This window comes from Triticum urartu, chromosome 4 (assembly GCF_003073215.2).
Source record: "Triticum urartu cultivar G1812 chromosome 4, Tu2.1, whole genome shotgun sequence".
Classification (NCBI taxonomy): domain Eukaryota; kingdom Viridiplantae; phylum Streptophyta; class Magnoliopsida; order Poales; family Poaceae; genus Triticum; species Triticum urartu.
In genome coordinates this window covers 210187569-210197277 of record NC_053025.1, presented here as the reverse complement: position 1 = coordinate 210197277, position 9709 = coordinate 210187569, and positions in this window count along the sequence as shown.

Here is a 9709-nt window from a genome sequence, read left to right as displayed (position 1 = left end):
GTGATCTACGACGAGACGCTCCCTTACGCGGAGAGTGGCGGAAGCACCTTCACGGAAGTGCTTGTCATTGATCATGGCGAGCGCTCCGGCGGGGGTGATTATGACCCGCTCAACGCGGCGCTGCAAGATCTGGCAACGCCCATTCCCGAAGGCGCCGACGCCGAGACGCTGGAGGCTCGCCACCTTCAGCTAGTCGAAGGCGCCAAAAAGCTGGCCAGCATGAGACACCTATCAGAGGCCTACCAGCGCGAGATGGACCGCGCTGTGGGTGGCACGCCGGCTCCAGCTGGGCCTAGCCGCCTTGGCACTGTCCAGCAGCGCGGCGTGGCCATCGCCGACCTGTTCGGGGCAAATCGCCCCGTTTACGCCACGCCTGCGGAGAACATTCGAGCCGCCCAGGCGGCGGTAGACGAGCTGGACAAGTTCGAGGGCGAAGAACATCGCTTGATGACGGAGCGCGTCCAGCGACTCCTTGACGCGGCTACAGAGCAGAATGAGGCTGGCTGCCGCACTGATGTGCCGCACCGATAGAATGACAACCTGCCTCCCCACCGAGACCAAGGCGCGACGTCTCGGACGCCAACTGGTGGAGTTCGCGGAAGAAAGGACAAGGAGCCGGCTGCCAGCCGCAGTGGGACTCGCATCACCATAGAGCGCGAACGAGACGGCCGCCCAAGAACAGTGGAACGACGGGACGACTTTCCGCCTCCTCCCCCTCGAAGGGAAAGGCGAGTCTCCCCGCTGCCTGTTGATCACCCGACGCTCGGAGGCCGCCTTGGCCGCCGAGAGGGAGTCAGAGAGAATGACGCCCGCCACCGGATCGACCGTCTCCACCGATCCCTGGCGCTTGTGGAAGAAGATGAGTTGGGTCTGCCGTGTTTCGGCCCCCGCATTCGAGACGAGCCCTTCCCCAAAGGGTTCACGCTCCCCAGAGACACACCCAAATACACTGGCTCCGTGAAGACGGAAGACTGGCTAGTTGACTACTCCATGGCCATCAGCATAGCAAACGGGAACAAGCATGTTGCCGTGAAGTACATTCCGCTCATGCTCCAGGACACGGCCCGGACATGGCTGAACAGCTTAAGGCCCCGCAGCATCAACAGCTGGGTCGACTTCACCGACGCCTTCGTCCGCAACTCCACCAGCACGTACAAGCGGCGTCCTAAACCTCGCCAGCTCTCCTTGTGCGTGCAAAGCCCCAACGAGTCAACTCGTGACTACCTCACGCGCTGGGCCGAGCTCTGCAACTTTTATGAGGGCGTGCACGAGGTGCAGGCCATTGAGTACTTTACTGTGGGATGCCGAGAGGGCACCCTCCTCAAGCACAGGCTTCTCTGCAATGAGCCGGAAACCCTCGACGAGCTGCTGATCATAGCAGACAAATATGCCATAGCCGACTCCTCCATGAAGACGGAGATTCAAGTTAGTGCGACAGGCAAGGTGGCTCCTCAGGCTCCTCGAACTCCGGCTGGTGACACCAGTCGGCATCAACAGCAGAACGACCACAAGTCGGTAGGTGGCGACAGTCGAAGACCAGCAGCCGGAAGGGCAACCTCCGCCCAAACGCCAGAAGGGCGGCAAGCCCAACTGGCAGCTGGCTTTCTCATATGAGCAGACTTTGGATGGACCCTAAAAATTCCATAGTGGTGCGAAGCCATCCAACCACACCACTCGGAAGTGTCGCCGGCTCACCAGGATCGCCAAGGGAGACGGCCTTTTTCCTCCCCCACCTGCTGGGCAGCCATCTCCTCCTCCGCCCCAGCAGCCGGCAGTCAGACCAGTTGGCGCGATATAAGACGAGTACCCAGAAGAGCATGGAGCCTATGTCGTGTTCACCAGCATGGCCGATGATCGACGCAGCAGGCGGCTGCAGCAGCAGGAGGTGAATGCAGTAGCATCTGATACAACAGAGTTCATGCATTGGTCTGAGAAGCCCATCAGCTGGAGCAGAGCTGACCACCTGGAAGTAATGCCCAAACCCGGCTCTTATGCCTTGGTTTTAGACGCCACCTTTGCCACGGACAAGCGAGCTGCTCGCTTCTCCAGAGTCTTGATAGACGGCGGCAGCAGCATCAGCATCCTGTACAAGGATACCATGGAGAAATTAGGAATCAGACAGAGGTAGCTTCAGTCCAGCCGGATAGTGTCCATGGCATAGTTCCTGGCCTTTCCTGCTCACCAATTGGCAAGATCTTGATTGACGTCCTCTTTGGAGACAAAGATCATTTCCGCCGAGAGTCAATTTGGTTCGAGGTGGTGGACCTTGAGAGCCCGTACCATGCGCTACTTGGCCGGCCTGCCCTCGCCAGGTTCATGGCTGTCCCCCACTATGCCTATCTCAAGATGAAGATGCCGAGTTCCAAAGGGATTCTGACCATAACTGGCGACTACAAGAAGCCGTCCGCCTGCGCAGCAGAGAGCAGTCGGCTGGCCGAGTCCCTCGTGATCGTAACTGAGAAGCAACTCCTTGACCGGGTTGTGGCGATGGCAATCAAACAGCGAGAGATGTCGCCCGATCCCAGGGAGTCGGGAGCTGAGGGCTCGTTCAAGCCGGCCAAAGAAACGAAGAAGATACCCTTGGACCCGGAGCACCCAGAGAGGTACGCTGTCATAGGTGCCAACCTCGACAGCAAATAGGAAGGCGAGCTCGTCGATTTCCTCCGTGAGAATCGGGATATCTTCGCATGGTCCCCCAAAGACATGCCAGGTGTCCCGACAGATTTCACCGAGCACAAATTGCATGTCCGAGCTGATGCTAAGCCAGTCAGGAAGCCTTTGTGCCGCCTGTCAGAAGAGAAGAGAAGAGTTGTTGGAGAAGAGATAGCCCGGCTGCTGGCAGCCGGCTTCATCATGGAAGTGTTCTTTCCAGAATGGCTAGCCAACCCGGTCCTGGTACTGAAGAAGAACAAGCAATGGAGAATGTGTATTGACTACACTAGCCTCAACAAAGCATGCCCCAAGGACCCGTTCAGTTTGCCAAGGATCGACCAAGTGATAGACTCCACAGCCAGATGCGAGCTATTGAGTTTCTTGGATGCATATTCGGGATATCACCAGATCAAGTTGAAACCGACCGATAGGCTGAAGACCACCTTCATCACGCCGTTTGGAGCCTTCTGCGACTTGACCATGACGTTCGTCTTGAGGAACGCCGGTGCCACCTTCCAACATTGCATGCAGAAGTGCCTCCTCAAGCAACTCGGCAGAAATGCTCATGTTTACGTGGACGATGTGGTGGTGAAGACGGAGAAGCGTGGTACACTACTAGAAGACCTCAAGGAGACCTTTGAGAACTTGCGCCGATTTTAGATCAAGCTCAATCCGGAGAAATGCGTCTTCGGAGTACAAGCCGGCCAGCTCCTTGGCTTCCTGGTCTCTGAACGCGACATAGACTGCAGCCCTGTGAAGATCAAGGCTATTGAGAGGATGGAGGTACCCAGCCGACTGCTGGACGTACAAAAGTTCACCGGCTGTTTGGCATCCATCAGCCGATTCATCAGTCGGCTGGCAAGAAGGCTCCCCCCTATACCAACTCATGAACAAGACCACTTTTTTCGAGTGGAACCACAAGGCGGACGAAGCTTTTCTCCAACTGAAGAAGATGTTGACTACTCCACCTGTCCTGGCGGCTCCGACTCCTAAGGAACCCATGCTCCTCTACATCGCCGCCACCAGTCGAGTAGTCAGCACAGTCATCGTAGTAGAGCTCAAGGAGGAAGTCAAGGCACTACCAGTCTAGAGACTGGTATATTATTTGAGTGAAGTACTGTCGATCTCCAAGCAAAACTACCCCCACTACCAGAAGATGTGCTACGGCGTGCACTTTGCCGCTAAGAAATTGAAGCCCTACTTCCAAGAACATCCAATCACCGTGGTCTGCACAGCTCCACTAGCCGAGATCATCGGGAGCCGGGATGCTTCGAGCCGAGTGGCCAAATGGGGCATAGATTTGGCCCCCTACACCATCTACTACCAGCCTCGCACCGCCATCAAGTCGCAAGCGCTGGCCGACTTCCTCGTCGACTAGGCCGAGACCCAATATCTACCGCCAGCGCCTGACTCCACCCATTGGCGAATGCATTTTGATGGCTCCAAGATGCGTACCAGCTTGGGAGCCGACATCGTCCTCACCTCTCCCAAAGGCGACAAGCTCAAATATGTGCTGAAAATCCATTTTGCCGCCTCCAACAACGTCGCCGAATACGAGGCACTCATTCACGGGCTCCGGCTGGCCAAAGAGCTCGGCATTCGTCGGATCCTGTGCTATGGTGACTCCGACTTGGTGGTCCAGCAGTCGTCAGGCGATTGGGACGCCAAAGACGCAAACATGGCGAGCTACCGCTTCCTCGTACAACAACTTAGTGTATATTTTGAGGGGTGCGAGTTTCTCCATGTGCCAAGAAACGACAACGACCAAGCAGACGCCCTGGCACAAATCGGCTCCACCCGACAAGCAATACCGTCCAGCGTCGCCCTTCAGCGCCTCCTCAAGCCGTCTGTCAGGCCATCGCCAGAGTCAGACTCTATCTTCGTACTGGCTCCTCCAGAAGCAGTCGGATCCAACTCGAGAGCCCCCGCAGATGGCACGAATATTCCGGCAAACGGCGCGGGGATCGTGGTAGTCGCACCCGGCCCGGGGACTGCGGCGGTCGGCTCAGAGACTCTAGAGCCTGGTTCGGGGACCACGCCAGTCGGCCCGGGGACTTCATCGACACAGCAAGCGGCTGCCGACTCCAACCCACCACCTCCCGGCCCAGCCGCCCTCGTCCAAGTCGCAGTCCTGACGGTTGCAGAAATTACGACACCATCATGGGCCTAGCCCATCCTCAAATTCCTGGTGAACAAAGAGCTGCCAACTGATGAGATCTCAGCTTGACAAGTGCAATGTCGGGCGGCAGCCTACACCATAGTCAACAGAGAGCTCGTAAGGCGCAGTGTCACTAGTGTCTATCAGCGTTGCGTGGAGCCGGAGCAAGGCCAAGCAATTCTCAAGGACATCCATCATGGCGAGTGTGGCCACTACGTGGCTTCAAGAGCACTCGTCGCCAAAGCCTTCCGCCATGGTTTCTTCTAGCCGACTGCTCTTGAAGACGCCAAAGCCTTGGTCCAAAAATGCAAGGGGTGCCAGAAGTTCCGCTCCAAGCCACATCAGCCGGCTTCAGCACTCAAGACTATTCCCATTACCTAGCCCTTTACTGTTTGGGGCCTGGACATGGTAGGACCATTCAAGACGGCACGAGGCGGCTTGACTCACTTACTTGTCGCAGTGGACAAGTTCACCAAGTGGATAGAAGCAAAACCAATCAAGAAGTTGAATGGTCCGACTGATGTGACCTTCATCTCCGACATCATAATTCAGTACGGCATACCGCACAGCATCATCACCGACAACGACATGAACTTTGCCAAAGGTGCCTTGGCCTGTTTCTGCGCGACGCATGGCATCCGACTGGACTTAGCGTCCGTTGCCCACCTGCAGTCCAACGGCCAGGTAGAGCGAGCAAACGACCTAATCCTGTCCGGCATCAAGCCTCGACTGGTCGAGCCTCTGGAGCGTTTGGCCGGCTGTTGGCTTGACGTGTTGCCAGCCGTCCTCTGGAGCCTGCGCACAACTCCAAACAAGTCATTCGGCTTCATGCCCTTCTTCCTCGTCTACGGTGCCGAAGCCGTCATCCCAATGGACATAGAATTCGACTCCCCTCGAATCACCATGTACACCGAAGAGGAAGCAGAAGAAGCACGTCAAGATGGCGTCGATCTGCTGGAAGAGGGCCGGTTGTTGGCACTCAGCTGGTGCAGCATCTACCAGCAGAGCCTGCGCCGATACTACAACCGAAAGGTCAAGCCGAGATCTTTCCAAGAAGGAGACCTTGTGCTCCGGCTGATTCAGTGAACAGCTGGCCAGCACAAGCTCTCGGCACCTTGGGAAGGCCCTTTCATCGTCAGCAAAGTGTTGGGCAACGACTCCTACTACCTGATCGATGCTCAGAAGCCCCGAGCACGCAAGAGGGATGATGCTGGCAAAGAGACGGAGTGGCCATGGAATGCAAACCTCCTCCGAAGATTTTACAGTTAATGCAGTATGTACCATGCTACCTTTTTGTATTAAAGTACGAAGACCTCGGGCCCCTCGAGAAGAGCTCGGGGACTGCCCTCTTTTATCTGTATGATAAGAATTATGCCTATGAGTATGTTATTCTTAGTTATACCACTTGGCACCGGGTTCGACTAGTTGGCCCGGGGACTTGCCGTCTTGAACTATGAAATGACTTCCTGTAGCCGGACAAGTAGTGTGTGGAACTTAAGCCGTCTCCTGTTAGAAGCCGCAGATCGCAGAGCGACTGTCTGGTGAGCAGGAGTAAGGTAGAATGGGTGTCCATATGAAAAATGGCTAAGGACTCAAAGCATGCACATAGTTTAAGCCGGCTTGCAGCCTTTTACAACCGACTCTTGAGCAGCCGGCTCGCCGTTTTCTAAATTAACTTGCTAAAAAACTCTAAATGGCTAAGTACTTGCCTTCCCAAAGAAGCTAAGTACTTGATCCAGCAGCAGTCCACAGAGCAGCTGTCCGACTGGCAAGACGCCAACCAAGGGAAGGCGGCAAAGGAAAAAGCCAAAGAGCAATAAGCAAGAAGAGATAGAACGCGGATAAATATTTACATAGAAAAGGCCCTTGGCCGAATCCTCAAACAGAAGTTCAAGATACACCCCGTGGGTGGAATTGTGCAAAATAACAAGTTCATTGAGACTATTAAGCAGGTAAAAACAAAGATAAAGTGGCAGCCTAGGAAACCGCGGATGGACTCGGAGGACCGGAGGGGTCGGCGGCGCCAGTTGTCGGGGCAGCCGGCTGGTTGGTCTCTGCTTGATCACCTCTGGCAGCAGCTGGCTCGGTAGGGCGCGGCTCATTGCTAGAGGCATGGCCGAGCTGGGGCTGGCCGTCTGCTCCGGCCTCTGGCGCCTCCTCCTTGTCTCCTTCCTCCTCCTCGCCTTCTTCCTCGCCACTGGAGTCAATCACCTCCGCCAAGTCCTTGCCGTCATCCAGGTTCAGCCCGAACCACTCCGGCGGTGCCTCCTTGCCGTTCTCAGCTCGCTCTGGGATGAAGACACTCGTGTCAGTGTATTCGGCGATCGACGCGGCGCGCTTGACGAGATCGTCTTCCACGACCGCCAACTCCGCTTGAGCTTCCAGCCGGAACGTGGCTAGCTGGGCTAGACTCAGCCCAGGATACCACGCCTTGGCGAACTCTAGGGCCCGGCGCGCTCCAGCCCGGGCCGAAGGGCCCTTCCAGGCCTCAAGGCGGCCGGCTGCTACCTCCAGCCAGTCGGCAGTCCGACTGGGGGTGCGCGGTGCCTGCATATCCGGCCACAGGGCGGCAATCGCCTGGGCGCCGACACGTTGCAGTCGGCGCAGCATCCGACGGGCCGGCCGAAGGCGGGCCTTGATGCTCAGGATCTGCTCGCCAAGAGTTCGGGGGGCGTTGGCGGTGATCTATGCGCCGTTCGCCCTCCGCCCTTCACGATCAGCCTCGATGGCTTGATTCGCGGAGTCCGAATGGCCGGGGAAGAAGTCTACCAAGGAAGAAGAATGAAGAGCAAGGTTAAAGACTAGAGGCCGACTCAACTAGCAGTCGGTAGCTTAGAAAAGGAAAATGAGGGGAAGCTCACCGTCGACGAGATCTTCGATTGCGTGGAAGCCGGAGACCAGCGTCATCTCCGTGTCGGTCCAAGAGGAGCGCTCGGATGCGAATTCGGTAAGGAGGGCGGTCTCCTTGTCCTCCGCCTCCTTCTGGGCCTTCTGGAGCAGCTCCTTCTGCTCCGCCAGCTGCGTAGCCAGCCGGTCGCGCTCCTCCGTCAGCAGGCCTCACTACTCGTCCTTGAAATGCAGCGCGGTGTTGGCCTCGCCCAACTGCTGCTGCAGGGCGGCGTTGGCCTCTGAAGAAGAAGGAGAGGCGTCAGTCGTCAACAAGGAAGAAAGGTCGCCAGGGAGATCCGGCCCGACTGCTCAGCAGTCGGCCTGGATCTCGGGGACTACAGCCCACAGGTGCGCCAACGCGCCCCCGCGAAGAAAGGAATCATCAACCAAATAAAAAAGGTCGCCAGGGAGATCTGGCCCGACTACTCTGCAGTCAGCCCGAATCTCGGGGACTACAGCCCGCAGGTGCGCCAGCGCGCCCCCGCAGAGAAGGAAGAGGACTCACCCCGGCTGTCCGACAAGTCAGCGGTCCGCTTGGCCAGCTCCTCAACGTTGGCGTTGAAGGTGGTCACACGAAGATTGTGGTAGTCCCGCATCAAAATTTCAGACAAAGTGTTGGTACTTGGAACTCACCGATTAGAGTTCCGAGCCGCCTGCTTAGCAGCCGGCCCGAAACTCGGGGACTACACCCAGTGGGTGCGCTGGCGCGCCCCCACAAAGAAGAACAAGAAACAAAAACAAAGAAGGAAGGACGCATACCCGGATGGCTGCTCGCGACGCCAGATACGCCTTGGTGCATTCCTTGATGGCGTCGCCCTCGGCTCAGAGCTTGGCTTGGACGTCCAAAAGCGCCCGGTTCAACGGGCCCGTCCCGCCTCCTCGCACCCACCCAGTGGGCGCGGCGCTCGTCACCTCGGTGTCCGGGATTGTGGAGCTCGTGGCGCCGGTCTCAAGGGGGCCCAGCGCCGAGGCCGACTTCGCGAGACGGTGGCGCATCGGCATGCCGACCTCGAGAGCCAGGCCTGTCGCCACCACGCCTTCAGTTGGCGGCACCAGCGGGTCCGCCGGCTGCCCGCCTGGCGTGCTCTCGGAGGGCAGCGGTGGCGGCACGATTACGTCTGGCGTGGCGGTGTCGTCGGTGTCCCTCTCCATGACCGAGTTCTCGTCGCCGACATCCCCAGTCTGCACCATGAACTCCGGTGGTGGCGGCACAGAGTTCAAGGGGACAACGAACACCGCCGACTGGCGGTGTGCGCCTTCTTCAGCGCGCTTCTTCTCTGCATCGGCGGCCTCGGCTTCCGCCAGCTTCTTCAGGGCGGCGGCCTCCGCCTTGTCGGCGTCCACCTTCTTCAGGCCGGCGGCTTCCCGCTCCTCGCGTGCCTCTCGCGCGTTCCGCTCCGTCGCCTCCCGGAGGTCGGCGGCCAGATCAATCCGCCGGGTGGTGGAGGAGGTCTCCGCCGACTTCACGATGGAGCCGGCGGCCGACTTCTCAAGAGAGAGCGGGGCCCTAAAGTCGAGAATATAAAGCAAAGGAATTTCATACAGAGTCAACGAAGAAATGTGAAGGTGCAAAGGGAGGTAGCACTTACGCCGAAATTGGCTGTGGCATCTTCACCACCTTGCGGAAGCGGTTGGCCTTTGTGCCCGCTTCGTCCCGCTTGGTCGCCGCGGCTGAGCCCTTGGGCTTCTTCGGCCGGCTGTCGAACAGGCTCGTCCCGGCCCTGCGCTTCTTAGCACCGCCTTGGGCATCCGGCGCGGCGGCCGAGCTCGCGCCCGGCTGACCGGCTCCCGGCTGATGGCGCGGTGCGACCTCCTCGTCATCGTCAAGCCAGTCCTCGAGACTGGCCCCAAGTCTCGGGCCACCCGCTGTGCCGCTTCCTCCCCTGACGTCGTCCTCCAGGGCTGCCGCCCCCAAGTTGGGGTCGTCAACGTCGCTCTCCGCTCGGTCGGGGAGGAATTCATGGTCCGGCCCCACGGTGCTGGCTGCTGGCTGGAGGAGGGGGTTCTGAC